At 38.1% G+C, this 18,728-nt stretch overlaps 1 protein-coding gene across 2 annotated transcripts in view; it reads left to right on the top strand.

Annotated features, from left to right (window-relative positions):
• LINGO2 (leucine rich repeat and Ig domain containing 2) overlaps positions 1–18,728 on the top strand; it is a 1,246,785-nt gene that overhangs the window by 848,622 nt on the left and 379,435 nt on the right. For both annotated transcript variants that reach the window (XM_036898106.2, XM_057498746.1), the window contains exon 6: positions 14,099–14,131. The gene's annotated coding sequence lies outside the window, so the exon portion shown is untranslated. The remainder of the gene's footprint in view (positions 1–14,098; positions 14,132–18,728) is intronic.

Below are 18,728 nucleotides of genomic sequence, written 5' to 3'. Positions count from 1 at the left end.
ATGCTTATCCAACTTGAGTGGTCTTCATTCTCTGATTGCTCACTTTGACTATTCTCCATATCTAAGCCCCACCTCCTAGTTCTGTTTCCATTTATCAGTTTACAAGGCACTTCCCTCCATAAAGCTTCCCCTTTTAAAAAATATTGCAGTTGAAAGAAACCTTTAAATTGATTGAGTCCAATAATTTATTTCATGATAATTATTTCACACTCCCCTCTAAAATTATACTGTGCTAATGGTCACCTAGTATATGTCCAGTGGCAGGGAAATTGGTACCTAGGCTGGAGTATAGACTGTCTCTTATTTATATATTGCCAGTGTCTGGGGAATTTTCAAGACATTGTATATGCTTGAAACATGTTTGCTAAATGAATGAAGGAATGATTATCTATCTCTCAAGGCAGGGGTCAGAAAACTATTTCTGTAAATGGTCATAAAGTAAATGTGTATGGGGGCTGTCACAGAGACTCATCTCTGCGATTGTAGCAGAATAGCAGATATATACAAAATATTGATAAAGAGCATAAATGATATGGTTGAATTTGATGGACTATAGTTTGCCAGCCCCTGTCTTAAGGCAACACAAGCTATTTTTTTTTTGTATCATTAATCTACAATTACATGAAGGACATTATGTTTACTAGGCTCCCCCCTTCACCAAGAACCCCCCCACATCCCCGTTCACAGTCACTGTCCATCAACATAGTAAGATGGTGTAAAATCACTACTTGTCACCAAGTTCACACTCACTGTCCATCAGCGTAGTAAGATGCTGTAGAATCACTACTTGTCTTCTCTGGGTTGCACAGCCCTCCCCATGCCCCCCCAACACTATACATGCTAATTGTAATGCCCCCTTTCTTTTCTTCCCGCTCTTATCCCTCCCTTCCCACCCGTCCTCACCAGTCCCTTTCCCTTTGGTAACTATTAGTCCATTCTTGGGTTCTGTACTTCTGCTGCTGTTTTGTTCCTTCAGTTTTCTTTTGTTCTTATACTCCACACATGAGTGAGATCAACTGGTACTTGTCTTTCTCTGCCTGGCTTATTTCACTGAGCATAATACCCTCTAGCTCCATCCATGTTATTGCAAATGGTAGGATTTGTTTTTTTCTTAGGGCTGTGTAATAATCCATTGTGTATATGTACCACATCTTCTTTATCCAATCATCTACTGATGGACATTTAGGTTGCTTCCATATCTTGGCTATTGTAAATAGTGCAGTGATAAACATAGGGGTGCATCTGTCTTTTTCAAACTGGAGTGCTTCATTCTTAGGGTAAATTCCTAGAAGTGGAATTCCTGGGTCAAATGGTATTTCTATTTTGAACATTTTGAGGAACCTCCATACTGCTTTCCATAATGGTTGAACTAATTTACATTCCCACCAGCAGTGTAGGAGGGTTCCTCTTTCCCCACAGCCTCGCCAACATTTGTTGTTGTTTGTCTTTTGGATGGCAGCCATCCTTACTGGTGTGAGGTGATACCTCATTGTGGTTTCAGTTTGCATTTCTCTGATAACAAGCGATGTGGAGCATCTTTTCATGTGTCTGTTGGCCATCTGAATTTCTTCTTTAGAGAACTGTCTATTCAGCCCCTCTGCCCATTTTTTAATTGGATTATTTGCTTTTTGTTTGTTGAGGTGTGTGAGCTCTTTATATATTTGGGATGTCAACCCTTTATCGGATCTGTCATTTTCAAATATATTTTCCCATACTGTAGGATACCTTTTTGTTCTATTGATGGTGTCCTTTGCTGTACAGAAGCTTTTCAGCTTGATATAGTCCCATTTGTTCATTTTTGCATTTGTTTCCCTTGCCCCGAGAGATATGTTCAAGAAGAGGTCACTCATGTTTATGTCTAAGAGATTTTTGCCTATGTTTTTTTCTAAGAGTTTTTTTCTAAGAGTTTTATGACTTACATTCAAGTCTTTGATCCATTTTGAATTTACTTTTGTGTATGGGGTTAGGCAGTGATCCAGTTTCATTCTCTTACATGTAGCTGTCCAGTTTTGCCAGCACCATCTGTTGAAGAGACTGTCATTTCCCCATTGTATGTCCATGGCCCCTTTATCGAATATTAGTTGACCATATATGTTTGGGTTAATGTTTGGAGTCTCTATTCTGTTCCATTGGTCTGTGGCTCTGTTCTTGTGGCAGTACCAAATTGTCTTGATTACTGTGGCTTTGTAATAGAGCTTGAAGCTGGAGAGTAAGATCCCACCCACTTTATTCTTCCTTCTCAGGATTGCTTTAGCTATTTGGGGTCTTTGGTGTTTCCATATGAATTTTTGAACTATTTGTTCCAGTTCATTGAAGAAAGCTGTTGGTAATTTGATAGGGTTGCATCGAATCTATATATTGCTTTGGGCAGGATGACCATTTTGACAATATTAATTCTTCCTAGCCAAGAACATGGGATGACTTAACATTTGTTAGTGACCTCTTTAATTTCTCTTAAGAGTGTCTTATAGTTTTCAGGGTATAGGTCTTTCACTTCCTTGGTTAGGTTTATTCCTAGGTATTTTATTCTTTTTGATGCTATTGTGAATGGAATTGTCTCCCTGATTTCTCTTTCTATTAGTTTATTGTTAGTGTATAGGAAAGCCACAGATTTCTGTGTGTTAATTTTGTATCCTACAACTTTGCTGAATTCCGATATTAGCTCTACTAGTTTCGGAATGGAGTCTTTAGGGTTTTTTATGTACAATATCATGTCATCTGCAAATAGTGACAGTTTAACTTCTTCTTCACCAATCTGGATTCCTTGTATTTCTTTGTTTTGTCTAATTGCCATGGCTAGGACCTCCAGTACTATGTTGAATAACAGTGGGGATAGTGGGCATCCTTGTCTTGTTCCCGATCGTAGAGGAAAAGCTTTCAGCTTCTCGCTGTTCAGTATGATGTTGGCTGTGTGTTTTTCATAGATGGCCTTTATTATGTTGAGGTACTTGCCCTCTATATCCATTTTGTTGAGAGTTTTTATCATGAATGGATGTTGAATTTGATCGAATGCTTTTTCAGCATCCATGGAGATGATTATGTGGTTTTTGTCTTTCTTTTCGTTGATGTGCTGGATGATGTTGATGGATTTTCGAATGTTGTACAATCTTTGCATCCCTGGGATGAATCCCACTTGGTCATGGTGTATGATCCTTTTGATGTATTTTTTAATTCGGTTTGCTAATATTTTGTTGAGTATTTTTGCATCTAAGTTCATCAGAAATATTGGTCTGTAGTTTTCTTTTTTGGTGGGGTCTTTGCCTGGTTTTGGTATTAGGGTGATATTGGATTCATAGAATGAATTTGGGAGTATTCCCTCCTCTTCTATTTTTTGGAAAACTTTAATGAGAATGGGTATTATGTCTTCCCTGTATGTCTGATAAAATTCCGAGGTAAATCCATCTGGCCCGGGGGTTTTGTTCTTGGGTAGTTTTTTGATTACCGCTTCAATTTCATTGCTGGTAATTGGTCTGTTTAGATTTTCTGTTTCTTTCTGGGTCAGTCTTGGAAGGTTGTATTTTTCTAGGAAGTTGTCCATTTCTCCTAGGTTTCCCAGCTTGTTAGCATATAGGTTTTCATAGTACTCTCTAATAATTCTTTGTATTTCTTTGGGGACCGTCATGATTTTTCCTTTCTCGTTTCTGATACTGTTGATTTGTGTTGACTCTCTTTTTCTCTTAATAAGTCTGGCTAGAGGCTTATCTATTTTGTTTATTTTCTCGAAGAACCAGCTCTTGGTTTCATTGATTTTTGCTATTATTTTATTCTTCTCAATTTCATTTATTTCTTCTCTGATCTTTATTTTGTCCCTCCTTCTGCTGACCTTAGGCCTCATTTGTTCTTCTTTTTCCAATTTCCATAATTGTGATATTAGACCATTCATTTGGGCTTGTTCTTCCTTCTTTAAATATCCCTGGATTGCTATATACTTTCCTCTTAAGACTACTTTTGCTGTATCCCACAGTAGTTGGGGCTTTGTGTTGTTGTTGTCGTTTCTTTCCATATATTGCTGGATCTCCATTTTGATTTGGTCATTGATCCGTTGATTATTTAGGAGTGTGTTGTTTAGCCTCCATGTGTTTGTGAGCCTCTTTGCTTTCTTTGTACAGTTTATTTCTAGTTTTATGCCTTTGTGGTCTGAAAAGTTGGTTGGTAGGATTTCAATCTTTTGGAATTTACTGAGGCTCTCTTTGTGGCCTAGTATGTGGTCTATTCTGGAGAATGTTCCATGTGCACTTGAGAAGAATGTGTATCCTGTTTCTTTTGGATGTAGAGTTCTGTAGATGTCTATTAGGTCCATCTGTTCTAGTGTGTTGTTCAGTGCCTCTGTGTCCTTACTTATTTTCTGTCTGGGGGATCTGGCCTTTGGAGTGAGTGGTGTGTTGAAGTCTCCCAGAATGAATGCATTGCATTCTATTTCCTACTTTAGTTCTGTTAGTATTTGTTTCACATATGTTGCTGCTCCTGTATTGGGTGCATATATATTTATAATGGCTATATCCTCTTGTTGGACTGAACCCTTTATCATTATGTAATGTCCTGCTTTATCTTTTGTAACTTTCTTTATTTTGAAGTCTGTTTTGTCTGATACTAGTATTGCAACACCTGCTTTTTTCTCTCTGTTGTTTGCATGAAATATATTTTTCCATCGCTTGACTTTAAGTTTGTGCATGTCTTTGGGTTTGAGGTGAGTCTTTTGTAAGCAGCATATGGATGGATCTTGCTTTTTTATCCATTCTATTACTCTGTGTCTTTTGATTGGTGCATTTAGTCCATTTACATTTAGGGTGATTATTGAAAGGTATGTACTTATTGGCACTGCAGGCTTTAAGTTTGTGGTTACTGAAGGTTCAGGGTTAGCTTCTTTACTATCTTACTGTCTAACTTAACTCACTTGTTGAGTTATTATAAACACGGTCTGATGATTCTTTATTTCTCTCCCTTCTTATTCCTCCTCCTCCCTTCTTCATATATTGGGTGTTTTGTTCTGTGCTCTTTTTAGGAGTGCTCCCATCTAGAGCAGTCCCTGTAAGATGCCGTGTAGAGGTGGTTTGTGGGAGGCAAATTCCCTCAACTTCTGCTTGTCTGGGAACTGTTTAATCCCTCCTTCATATTTAAATGATAATCGTGCTGGATACAGTAGTCTTGGTTCGAGGCCCTTCTGTTTCATTGCATTAAGTATATCATGCCATTCTCTTCTGGCCTGTAGGGTTTCTGTTGAGAAGTCTGATGATAGCCTGATGGGTTTTCCTTTGTAGGTGACCTCTTTTTTCTCTCTGGCTGCCTTTAATACTTTGTCCTTGTCTTTGATCTTTGCCATTTTAATTATTATGTGTTTTGGTGTTGCCCTCCTTGGATCCCTTGTCATGGGAGTTCTGTGTACCTCTGTGGTCTGAAAGGCCATTTCTTCCCCTAGTTTGGGGAAGTTTTTGGCAATTATTTCTTCAAAGACATTTTCTATCCCCTTTTCTCTCTCTACTTCTTTTGGTATACCTATAATTCGTATATTGTTCCTTTTCGTTTGGTCACTCAGCTCTCTTAAAATTCTTTCATTCCTGGAGATCCTTTTATCTCTCTCTGCATCAGCTTCTCTGTGTTCCTGTTCTCTGTTTTCTAGTCCATTAATGGTCTCTTACATCTCGTCCATTCTGTTTTGAAGTCCTTCCAGAGCTTGTTTTATTTCTGTATTCTCCTTCCTTAGTTCTTGCATATTTCTCTGCAAGTCCATCAGCATGGTTATGACTTTTGTTTTGAATTCTTTTTCAGGAAGACTGGCTAAATCTATCTCCCCAGGTTCCTTCTCAGGGGAAGATGTAGCAGATGCCGAAGCTGTCTGGGTTAGTCTTGTCTGGATCAAATTTTTTTGCCTTTTCATGTTGATAGGTGCAGTTGAGTACTATTGACACGTCTATCAGCTTTCCACTTGGCTCCTGGCTTTTCTTTACTGGGACAACTGCGATCCCTAGTGGCTTGTGTTGGGCAATTGCATGTAGACTGGGTCTTTGTGTCTTGTCCGGCTGGTATAGAGAAAGCTCCCTTGCTGTGGGCGTGGCCAGCCTCAGGCTGCTTCTCTGCTTTGGCAGGGCACCTGTGGGGTAATGGATGGGGGGCTGTTTGGCTGTTTACCTCCGTGAGGGGTCTCAGAGCTGTTGCCCAGGGGGTTAGTGTGCCCAGATTTCCCTGGAATTTCCAGCTTCTGGACTGTGACCTGGGATGTTTCCGTCCAGCTGTGGTGTCCCTGTCCCTTTAAGACTTTCAAAAAGCACTCGCTTATCTTTGTCACAGGGGCATCAGCTTCGGGACCTGCTCAGAGGTCTTGCTGCCCTGTTTCCCTGTATCCAGCACCCCATGCATGCACTGTGTCTGCGCTCTGGTGTGGGTGTCTGGAGCTGGGTGTTTAGCAGTCCTGGGCTCCCTCTCCCTCCCGCCGGGAGCTGGGGGGAAGCGTGCTCGGGTCCTGCCGAGCCAGGGGTTGTATCTTACCCCTTTCACCAGGCTCTGGGCTCTCGCACGTGCGGATGTAGTCAGACTGTTGTCCTGTGTCTTCTGGTCTCTCTTTTAGGATTAGTTGTACTTGTTGTATTTTCAAAAATATATATGTTTTTGGGAGGAGATTCCCACTGTCCTACTCATGCCGCCATCTTGGCTCCGCCTAACACAAGCTATTTTGAGATAGTTTTTAGTATTCTTCCTCATGTTACTTCAGATCTCTCCAGCTAAAATTTTATGAGATTTATTCAGATGTTCCCAAACAATTGCATGCTTCCTTTGATCATGTTCAATTCCTTCAATGCCTTCCTTATATTATTTTGAGTTTCTTCCCTAACTTATCCTTTCTTCCAAATTGTGTTCCATTCATTTGTGGATATCATAAAATCTGGTATCCAAAACAAAAAGCAATGGCCCCCTATTAATATGACAACTGAAAATAAAACAGATTCATTTTCTACCTTCCTCCATACACTTACAGGTGTAGTAATAAGGCCTAAGCATCAGTGTGTGTATGAAACACATTTCCTATTGATTCATACATCATACTTCAGCTCCATACTCCTATCCAAACCATTCTATATTAAGTAGTATTTGCACGAAAGAGAGGAACCAAGTACAGAATCTCATATTTTTCATTAGATTGCTTTCTTATTTTGTTTTAAAAGACTGAATAACATTAAGGACTTGTTTGGAAGTAATAAAATGCATATAATCTTGTGTTACCTCTAGTTCAGCACTCAGTTATTTACTACTATCATCTCAACCAGTTCTACACTTTTTATTTCATCTATTCACACATGTACTCATTCACTCATTCTGAGACCCTGAGTGCTTTGTGCCAGTTACTGTGATAGGCACTGGAGACCCAGTAGTGAGAAAAAGAGACATTCCCTCTTACACAAGTGCCTACAGTCTGCTTTGACAGCCAGCCACAAATGCACCATGTGATTCCTGAGCCATCAAAATGGAGTCCGCATTTCTTGATGTCCCCGCATGATTGCCAGGATCTTCCCCATGATATCCAAGCAGAATCCCATTGTAGGCCAGTTTTCCATGTTTCCCAACTTTGGGTCTGGCTCTTATTTGTGAGTTCATTCCTTCTCCATTGTCTTTCCACTTAAGTCTTGTCTTTCTGGATTTGGTTCCCCTTCAGGGTTGCAGGCTGGATTCATGCTAGCAGCTTTCTCTTATTCACACTACCTCAAGTTGTACACACTTCTTATGCGAGCTTGCCTCTTGAGACTTGTAACTCAAGACTGGGAAAAATGTAGCCCTGAAACAGCCACCCTTCTGGAGACAGGGTATAGACTGAACCTTGGCCTCATGACTCGTCATCCAGTGCTTTTTCAACCATACTGCTCTACTTCCCCAGAGTGATAGACAAGCATGATTTCAAATTAATTAACTTGGGCTACATTTGCCATCTCTGTCAACAGGACCAAACCAAACAAGCATAAAGCAAATCTTCATTCTCTTGTGGATGCCACCTCAGCATTTCTCATAAACTGCCTCCTCATTTCCAAACCATTTTCCTGGCTCCATGATGACACCACTGCCTTCAAAACTTACCCTACAATTAATGACATTGCCCCAACCCCTCTTTCTTAATTAAAGAATTTTTAATATCCTTTTTAAAAATGTATCAAAATGCTTACATCATTTTGTACTCTGATAGCTCTGTCCTAGAGATATTGCTGCTTTACAAAGTTAACTCCATGCCTTTATATGTAACTCTTTATCTCTTTGTTGGTCTACTTTTTGGTATGTTCTATTGTGTTGTTAAATGTAGTGTAGTGTAACATGTCATTAATTGTGCTCCTAGTCACTCAGCTACCCCAGTTCCAGGGGTTGTGGGTAAACATGATTCTCTTCTCTGAACCCAAGAATGTTACTCACTAGAAACTGAGGTGCCATTTGCTGATGCCAGATTTACTGGCATTTTAAGTCGTAGTAAGCTCCTTGCTCCTTGACAGCAGGTCATGTACATCTTTATGTCTTCCACAGCCTCAATTATAATGGTTAATGAACTGATGTAAATCTAGATTGCTACCTTTCTGAAGTTTATGGTTTACATGTTAATGACTTTCTTTAAGAATAATGGATGACCTCAGCATAAAGTTAGAAAGCCCCACTGTACTGCTCTGCAACCTTATCAGTCATCAGGTGAACAATAGTCTAGTAAAGGTGTTTCCAGAAGTCTGGATGAGTCTTTAATGTAGAACCCACTGAATAGAGTATATTTTGTGAAACCTACTACTTCTTGGTAGAAAAGTCCTATCTGTTTGCTTCATGCTTTATGTGAAGTAGTTCCTATGTTCTTTGCTTTGCTTTATTGACCCACACCTGCCCATGGGATATATAATGCAGCTTCTGGGAGGAGGTTGTTCTCCCAGTCATCACAAGTTGGAACCTTTCATATCCCTTTGATGTTTGAAAGTTTCTCAAAACCTGCCTCCCCAAAATGGTGTACATAACCTTTTGTCCACTAACTGAAGACAAGTAAAAGCTTAAACTAAAACTAGAAAGCTCTTCCTTGATATATAACCATTGTTTTCTGCCTCAGTGCGGCAGAATTTCTGTCAGAGGAATTTATCTAACATGTTACGTTTTTTTATCATGCTCAGCCCTTAAGATGATGTAGTGTTTGGAGTAAACCAATGATGCTACATACATTTAAATTGAGGAGTATCATGATTAGATCCAGAATTAGGAGTTAGTGAATTAAATAAACAAATTGGTGATGCAGAATTTCTTCAGGATCAGTGTGAAGAGGTGCAATGATTCCCAGATAGGAAACCACAGAGAGATGGTGACCACTGAGCTGTACTGTCCACTGGCTATAAAAACCTGACTACATTTTCTCAAAACTGCATAGAATCCTGTAACTTCTATGTTCTGATTGTAAAGACTGCCTAAAGTAATGTTTTACTGGGCCATAAATTGTTCTGACTGCATTTCATGCCTGATAAAATCCTTGCATTTATGGTGGAAAATGTAAGCCCTTGTTCCACAACTAATTTTTTAGGTTTTCTGAAACAGAAGTCTCGAATTTTTTTCTTGGAAAAGGGCATGATTGAAAGTATCATATTGTACTTTGAAAGTCGGCTGGCATTATTATGGATTTGGGTCAAACTAAACTTGAAATTAGTCTTGATAGATATTTTAAAGGATATATATATATTTTTACATACACATATGCATATGTGTACATATGTAAATTAGCTTGAGTGTGCATACATATCTACTAATTTATCTCAGTCTGGATTTCAAGAGGTATAAATATATAAATTTAATATTCCTCTGGCAGTATAATTGTAGATATTCTGTAACACTGAAGAATGTTTTCTGACTTACAAGCTTAAACATAGCATCATTGACTGTTTACTGCCTAAGCAAATATATTTTGAAAATTAGGTTTAACTGTTCTTTATGTGAGACAGGAAGATACAGTGGATATGATACAGACTTTATAGCCAGTTATATCTGTATTCAATTCTCAGCTCTATGTCTCTGAATTTTGTAATCTTGCTTTAGGTCAGTCTTCTTGAGAAAGACTCTAAGATGATGATTTTGTGCGGGAATTTTGTTGAGAGCATACTTGGGATTGGTATCATTAGAGGTATCCCAGGTAGAGAAAAGGGAGTATAGCCTTTGTACACCTATATCAAGCAGGCATTAGATGTGAGCTGCTATGGAAGGATAAATCATCTTAGAGAAGCCAGTTGCCCTTGGTAGAAGGAGGAAAACGGCCAGAAGAGTCAGCTGTGGGCAATCAGAAGCCAACACTTCAGGACACTGAGGGAATGAGTGCCTTGCCTGAAATGTGGGTGATGTCCTGTAGCATCTGCCCTGTCTGCTCCGTGGGCCACTTAGCTCATCTTGCTTCATATAATAAGTTTATTCTATCTGGGCACAGCACCTCCTGGATTCTAGTAGGCCACCCTTCTTGCAGAAACCTCCAAGAGGAAGATTAGTGGAGACCACATCCTATCAATGTAGCTAGTCCATGGCCACAAATGATAACTCCTGTCCCCTGTTACCTCTTCTTTTACTACCCACTCTAGAATTCCCTCTTCCTTGGCCAACACTTCTACTGATGTATGTGACTTACCTTCTGGGCTGGCATCAACTATTACTGAAGGGTCTGAACCTCCCCTCACTATTCCCTTCTTAGAGCATGCTGTACCTGTCCATTTATGATCAGAAATAGGTAGAGAAATGCTAATAAATGCTCTGTGAACCACCCAGACACCAGAAATTCTCCCCTGCCCTCATGGTGTGACAGAAGCCCTAGCTCAGTTACCCACATCAGTCAGTGACTCTGCCAGTGTGGCGACTCCTCTCCCAGCACAAGGGGCCCAAAGTGACTGGATATAAGACATATCCTGAAGTTTAATGAGACTCCTATTGTGTCCTCTTCGAAGCATTCTCCCTTTGAAGACCAGGATGTCTATATCCAGAGACCTAAATTTGTGGAAAAAGGAAGTACAAATTCCCCACTTAGGCCACTGGGAATGATGTTAAGTTTAACCACCCTTGCTTCCTCCCCTTGGTTCCTAGACCCATGTATTTTATTGATTATGAATGCAGTATCAAAGAATGGTCATTGACTTAGAATATTTACCACATTCTTTAGATGACATCCTATCACTACAAGATATCATCCCCAACCTACTGTTCAGCTGCACCTTCAAAAGGCTGTTCCTTTGGTCTGACAGTCAAGCAGCTTCTGGGTCAAGCAATGCATATCAGGGCGAATAGGTCCCACCTCTGCAGCCCCAAGTATTTCCATCGGTCTGAGGTGATACTATGCACTGTCATGTGTTGACATTTCAAACACTCTTTCGGGCCCTCAGATCATGGTGCTGCACAAGGCCCTGCAGGCAGGTAACGAAACCCTTATTTGGAATTGGTTTCAGTCCTAGTGAAAATGAATCACTGCTCCTTCTTTGGTGGAAAAGGCCCAGTGTTGTAAGCATAGGCCCTGAGGGCAAGTGCTGAAACTGAGGCTCAACATTTGGCCCCTGCTGCTATCAGCTTGGACAGCTCATCAACCTTTCCGTGTGTGGGAAAACAGAAATGTACATGGTGTGGCCTGTGTGAATTAGATGGGTTCTACTGAAAGAATGAAAGCGAGGTTTTTCTAAGGCTTAAAAAAGAAATAAAAGAGGGGAGTGGAAGTCCTTGGGTAGGGCATTAGGGACATAGTAAAGCTGACAGCAGGACTGAAACAGACCCTGGAAGTTCTCAAGCTGCATAGATGGTAAACCAATGGCTAGAGTTTAGTTTACTGAAAAAATCACTGATTTATATGTTTTTCTTCTTGCTTTTTATTTCCTATTATGCTTGCCTTATTTTCTGAGTTTCTTTTTGATTAAGTAAGACTGGTCAATTTGCTAAGTTAAAAGAATACAGAACAACTTGGAATATTTGAGCAAATAAATTACTTCATTGAGCCCCATTTTCCTCATTTATAAAACTGAAGTAAAAATATCTGTCTTGCAGAGTTATGAGATTTAAAAACATGTCTATAGAGTACTTGTATATGGTAGGTGCTCTGACATTGCTTATTGATATTAAAAAAAAAACCTAAACAGTCATTGCTGATTTCCTAAGGAAGAAAGGATAGGGGCTCCATCCTTGCTTGGAGCACTGGTTTATAGCAATCTGGCAAAGTGGAAATAGGGAAGCCAGATGGGAAGAATTAGTAGAGATCCAGTTTCCAGCCTATTTAGGGGCTCACATAAGACTCCTGTGATTGACCTTGGATTTTGTTTTCTTTTTGAAATACTGTACTCTACTATAATTTTTGTGTTTATTTGTCCTTGACCCTATCTTTCTACATTTTTAAAAATTTGTTTTCTGCTGACCAAAATAAAAAAAACAAGAAACAGAAATATGTGCTGGTTATACACATTTCAAGTACTAAGAATTCATTGTGGAAGAGAAAGTTCCCTCCTCACCTATTACTAAAAAGATAATCTACTTTAAATATTTGGTCTCTATTCTTTTATATTTTTTCTATGCAAAATCAGGTATATCATATACATAAAAATAAGTATATTTTAACAAGAGAAGGATTACAACTAGGTGTTTCAACCTAATATTATTTCATGGGTATTTTTCCAGGACACAAAGTGTGAACTCATGCATTTTAATAACACTAGTGTTCTATTGTATTCTGTTGCACCACAAAGAATTTGGTGGGCATTTGGACTACTTCTGTTGTTTTTCAATATTTAAAACAATGTACAATAAATGCTTTTAAACTTCTAGCATAAATTATAGAAGTGGAACTGTTGGGTGAGAGAGCATGAAAAATTATAATCTTAATTACCCTTCAAAAAGATGGCATCAGATTTCACTCTGCACAGAGGCTTTATTCCATTCTCAGAATTTAGGCTAAGAATTCCATTCTTAGGAGTAAGTATCTGCCAGAGAGCAAAGCACACTACATAGGGATTGGGAAACACTGGTTTTTGTAAAGACAGACTGTCATTGAATTAATTCACCAAATGTGCATAGGTGCCAGTGAATAAAACAGATGCCTCTGACAATGAGTTCATAAGTAGATTTTCAACTCTTACAGACATGGATTTAAACTTTTACTTTACTATTTACTGGTTGTGTGATGTCAGGTAAATTACTCAATAATTCTGAGCCATACAAAACTGGAATAATACTATTACTTACCTCTTTGGGTTGGTGTATAGGTTAAATGAGAAACATGTAACTCACATATACCTGCTACGTAATACACATATATGTCATATACATGTCAGCCTGATTGTGTCATGCCTGCCATATAGCAAATTTTGGCTATTTTTATTACGCTTTTCCAGAATATATATCTGAGATCCCAACAGGATGTTTTATTTCAGTGTGTTTCTCTCACCTCCTCATGCCTCAAAGAGAACAATGACTAGAAAACATTGGTTGGGTAAATACTACATTATCATAATTACAAATTCCCTGAGAAAAGTGGCTTTCAGTATGAATATTCAGCATCATAATTATGATTTCCATAAGGAATGCAGAACAGTTATTATAAACAACACAATAATCACTTGGTCCATAAGGGAGAACAGATTATTGGGGGAGTGAGGAGGGAGAAGCAGCAGAAGCCTGTGTTCTAATCAGCATTCAAGAGTAGAAATACACAATCTGAGAAAAAATTGTAATAGCCTCTTAAACTAGTCTTGTCTGAATTTATCAAAAAATCTTGTCAGGATGGCAAATTTCCATGAATTGAGTAAGTGCTGCCTATATATATATATATATATATATATACATATATATATAATTTAATGTAATCATTTTTATTAAACATCCTCTCTGAATCTTTACTCATTTGTCATCCATAATTGTTGTGTCTCCCAAAAATTGTTCGAAGCAAACTAACACAAAATGCAAAAGAACAATATATTTTTAAAACAGTTTAGGGGGAAAGTTTTATCAGAATATTTCTCTCTCCACAGATAAATATGTCTCGTTTGCCAATGAAAATGGGCAAATGTTGTTTATTAAATGGTCCTTTTTGCTGCTGTGTTGCTTTAATTGGCTTTCACTTAAATTTCTTTTCTTCCTGTCTTTTCTATTCTTGTAGGTGAAATGAGCAGAACAGAATGCAGTTTTCAAGGTTGGTACTTCTCATGATGTTTTAAAACCTCTCATTAATATGAAACAGAGTATGAAAGAAGCAGAACAAAAAATGTCCTTAGCTTTTCACAGATAGCAATTATAGGACATTATGTTTTTATTTTTCTCACTCATAGATAGAAAAGTACAACATTGATTATAACAGAATACAATAGAGCGATCAAATATAATACCTGATTTAGCTGGCAAAATTGTGAAGCTTTAAATTTTCAATATTATCCACTCCATCCACTATCCATCCATTCAGCATTCCTTTTTTTTTCCAGTAAATAGTTATTACATACATATTGTATGCAAGTCCCAGTCATCTTATTTTCCTCTAGTCATAGTTTGGCTGACCTTCACTGTATTCCCAATCCCACACCATTTTCCAAACCTTGCTATTTCTGGCAATAAACTTTCACTTGTTATCACAGGTGTTCAATTTAATTTGCCATCTCTGATAAATAAGCAGTTTTTCCACAATATTGCTTAGCTAATATGTGTTCAGATATGTCTACTCCCAAATGATTGGGGCAAAAAGGAAATCATCAATGTGATAATAAGGAAAGGACTCTCACATCATAATAAGCTGTATAATGTCTTTCACTATTGTGTGATATATATTACTATATTAAGATTACTAATGCATAGCTTAGTAGCATATCTATGTATAGTAATTTATAATATCAGTTACCCTTCCTCAATATTCTAGTACATAGGTCTTTTCCTGTACCTGTCAAGCAATCTTAAGACTTTCTGACCAAGACCAGGTTTGTTACTACTATACATTTTTAAATGAGCAAAGCATTCCTGACACACATACAGTGGTTCTTTGTAAGAATAGCAGACTTCAAGGGAAGCAGAGACTGAAAATTTTCTGCTGAGCAAGCATTGTAGAAATTAATTTCCTAAGCAAGTAAATGGAAATAGTAGAGTACTCCTCATACTAATTTAAGATGGATAAATGTTGTTTTAATCTGGGGGGGCTGTTTTATTGTTTCACTTTAATGAACAATAGTATGTTTATTTTAGGAAGGCTTTCTTCATTTCCTCAGTATCTTTGATTCCCCCTAATGCATTTTTTTTAAATCTTGATGTCCTCAACAGAAAAGTCTGCTACCAGAGGTGTTTTCAGAAACTTAACTGTCATAATTGGGAAGGGACTCTAGTGTCTGTCTGCCACTCTAATTTGATTTAACTAATCTAATCTAAAATAGTTGGAATCATCTCAGCCATCAGTCTATTTAATTATAATACTTACTGGAAAGCAGTGGGTTGAGAAGTTGAGCTCTAGAATCAAATTGCCCCAGTTTGAATCCTATTTTCCAATCTACTATTTGTGTGCTGGGTGATCTTATTAACATCTCTAAAACATTATTTCCTCAGTTGTGAAATGAGAGAAATCAGAGTCTTTTACCTCATAAGGTTGTTGGGGCATAAATGAGATGATGTATTTACAAATCACTTCGGCATATTGTAAGGACGCAGTAAATGATCATTGCCCTCACTTTGCTATTACTGCTATTATTGTAAAGTATTACATTAGAGGCAGGCAGCATATTCACTTCTCTGAAATAAACTTCTCTCATGGACTTAATCTTTCAAGTTTCACTGTCAGAGATCTATTCATTACGTGGTAAGATTTTGTTCCATGTGAAAATATAGATAACCTTGGATTATCCATCAAATTGTGACATCTTGTGCAAACTTCATCTACTTTTTTTTCTAAATATAATATTTTGATCAATATTACCAAAGTGAGGGACATTAGCAATCTGAGTGAACACTGAGGGAATGAGAAGCTCATGGTGTTGAGGAAGAAGTATATGGAAGGAGAGGTTTGGCACCAAGTTCCAAATCTTGCTCAGACAGAAACTAGCCTTGTCTGTGCCTGTATGTGCAGATAGTCCCTTCATCACGGTGATGTGAAACCTGACAGAGGGGATGCTGCAGACTGATGGGAAAGAGGAAGCATTCAGAAAAGGCTGGAAGTCATTCTTCTATGGCAATGAAAGTGATTGGAAATCTGAAGGGCAGAGTGGAAGAACAGTATTAAGAGCCCTTCCCCTTGGTGAACTCTGCAGAGTGTTGTGTGTATGCATGTGTATCCAGTCCATGTGTATCAGAGCGGATGTGTAAAGCCAGTCCTCTCTCAGTCAAGACTGGCCAGTGACCTCAGGCCAAGTCACCAATATGCAAAGGCCATCCAGTGGCAGCTCCATGGTGCTAGAACCCTTGGTGAGCTCAAAGACAGGGGTCTGGGTCAGAAGTTCCCACTTTCCTCAGCAACTCTGAGCAAGGCAGTGGACCCTCAAAAGTCCACTAGATTATTGGCATAAGGAAGATTTGCCAGCATCACATACAAGCCTCTAGATTCATTTTGACACATGTTCTGACAAGTATGTAAACATGTCAAACTTAGACTCCCTACAGGGAAAGAGCACTTTCTGATCCATTGGAGTAAATGACACTTCCAGCTCAGTGTCGTAGAAATTGCCAGGAATATTATAATGCCAGTAAACTAGGATAGTGCTAAAACTTCTTAATTGGTCTCTGAGCAAGATTCAAAACTGAATTTATACATAAACACACCTGGATGAAGGGTAGTGGTGCTCTGCAGTGAGAAGGGTTCTCACCTGTACGAGTCTGAAACATCACTGGGTTGAAATGGAATTATGATCTCTGCACTGGATTCCACAGATAAGTGGTAAAATGTAATTATCCAGTCCTGTGAAAGTACTGTGGTTAAGGGAAATTAAAAGAAAAACAAAATATGTAAATATCACCAAGAACACTGAACCTGAACCCCCACCTCTCTTCCAGCTCAGTGAGTTCCATTGATGCTATCTGTAGAAGAACCAGAAAAAAAAAAATGAAAATCACTCAAGGTGACCAGAAAGCAAACAAATATGGTTGGGTTTTGTTTTTGGTTTGGGTTTGTTTTGTTTTGTCTTGTTTTATTTTTGTTTTTGCCTGCTCTGCTACAGGATTGGAGAAATAATAACTATATAGAAAATCAACTCATTGAAATAGCATGTCCTTGCATATGTGTACATTTTAGGATATAAGTGAGGGGAAGGTGGTAAAAAAGAAATATTTAAACAATTTCATTTAGTTGGGATTACTTGGGTTTAATGACTTGCAAACTAAACTATTAAAGGGACTAGTGAGGATGGAAAATACCTACTGAAAATATGGTTCAGATTGGGCAGCAGATAGCAAAGAGGGTCCAGAGGCTAAATATTAGAATGAATGGACTCAATTTTTTTTAAATACAGATGGTTACAAATAACAAAACTAATTTCCTTCTTGTTACTGATTCTAAATCTAATTTCCTTTTGTCCTTCCTGTGTATTTGGAAATAGGATGTAGCTCTTACTTCCATGTCAGAGCTGTTTAATATCTTCACACTGGGAGTGTTGTGTTTAGATTTGAGTACCACACATCTAGCAGGCTATAAATAACCTATTTTGCCCTGCTTCTCCAGAGAGTGCCATTCAAAGCAGCACAGATTGACAATGATTATTAATTAAAGAGAAATTCCAAAATTTACTTAACTCCGGAATATCATTTAATGTGATTGAATTTATAACTCACAACACTTTTCATAATTCTCTTTATCCATCTACCAACTTATTCACACCAAGAAATATTTCAAATTGTCTTACACATCAAAACATAAGATTCCCCAGAAGCCCTGGTTCTTGCAGTTTTTGTTGTGTATATCTCTTTCATCTTTGTTTGAACATTTTATTATGATGTTCAGCTTTGTCTCTTGGCCTAAAATCTTACCTCTGTCCTTTCTTACTCTCTGTTTTTATCTTGGCCCGTTCTCCAGGTTTTCTGATGACAGAAATAAAAACATAAGGCAGATGGTAGAAATGCTAAGTGTAAAGTGTTATCAGATCTTGCCCTAGCCATATATATTCTGTATATGAATATATATATACATGCAGTATATATATTCATGTATATACATGTACAGCAGTGAGGATGGTGATGAACCAAATGTTATTGGTTGAAGAGTTAGGGATAGTGGGCAGAGCAATAGATTCACTTCTAGTTGAATCAAGCAATGAGGCAGGTGATAATTGTTGGTGTATTATTACTGTATTATTACAGCATTACCTGGCTTTTACACTATGAAGCTACAGTACCTTGATAAAAAAAAAATTTTATGTATTTGAGTGTATTTTTTATTAGAAACAATTTTGTAGTTTACTCTCACTTTAAAACCTGGCCTTGCCATTTACTTTGGGAAAGTATTTCCTCTCTCAGTGTTGTGTTTTCTGTTTAGTTTGCTTATTTATTGGGTTATTTTGATTTTCCTCAAGAAAGAGCTAATTAAGGTGAATAACCTCAGCTTAATGTCTGATTGAAAGCAGGTATCTTCCAACATGCATTTCCATTTTCCTCTTGAAGGAACTGAGAAATGTGTTAGCTGTTTTCAAATACCTGAAGGGACCTCATGTGGAAGAGGGATGTGATTAAGCCTCTTGTTCCAAGTAATACTGTAAGAAGCCAGAAGGCTCAAGGAATCGCATCCAGCTCAATATAAGGAGGAACATTATTGTAAAACGTGTGTCCCAGGGCAC

The sequence above is a fragment of the Manis pentadactyla genome, chromosome 3, assembly GCF_030020395.1.
Source record: "Manis pentadactyla isolate mManPen7 chromosome 3, mManPen7.hap1, whole genome shotgun sequence".
NCBI classification, from domain to species: Eukaryota; Metazoa; Chordata; class Mammalia; order Pholidota; family Manidae; genus Manis; species Manis pentadactyla.
This window is presented reverse-complemented; position numbering and strand designations above follow the sequence as displayed.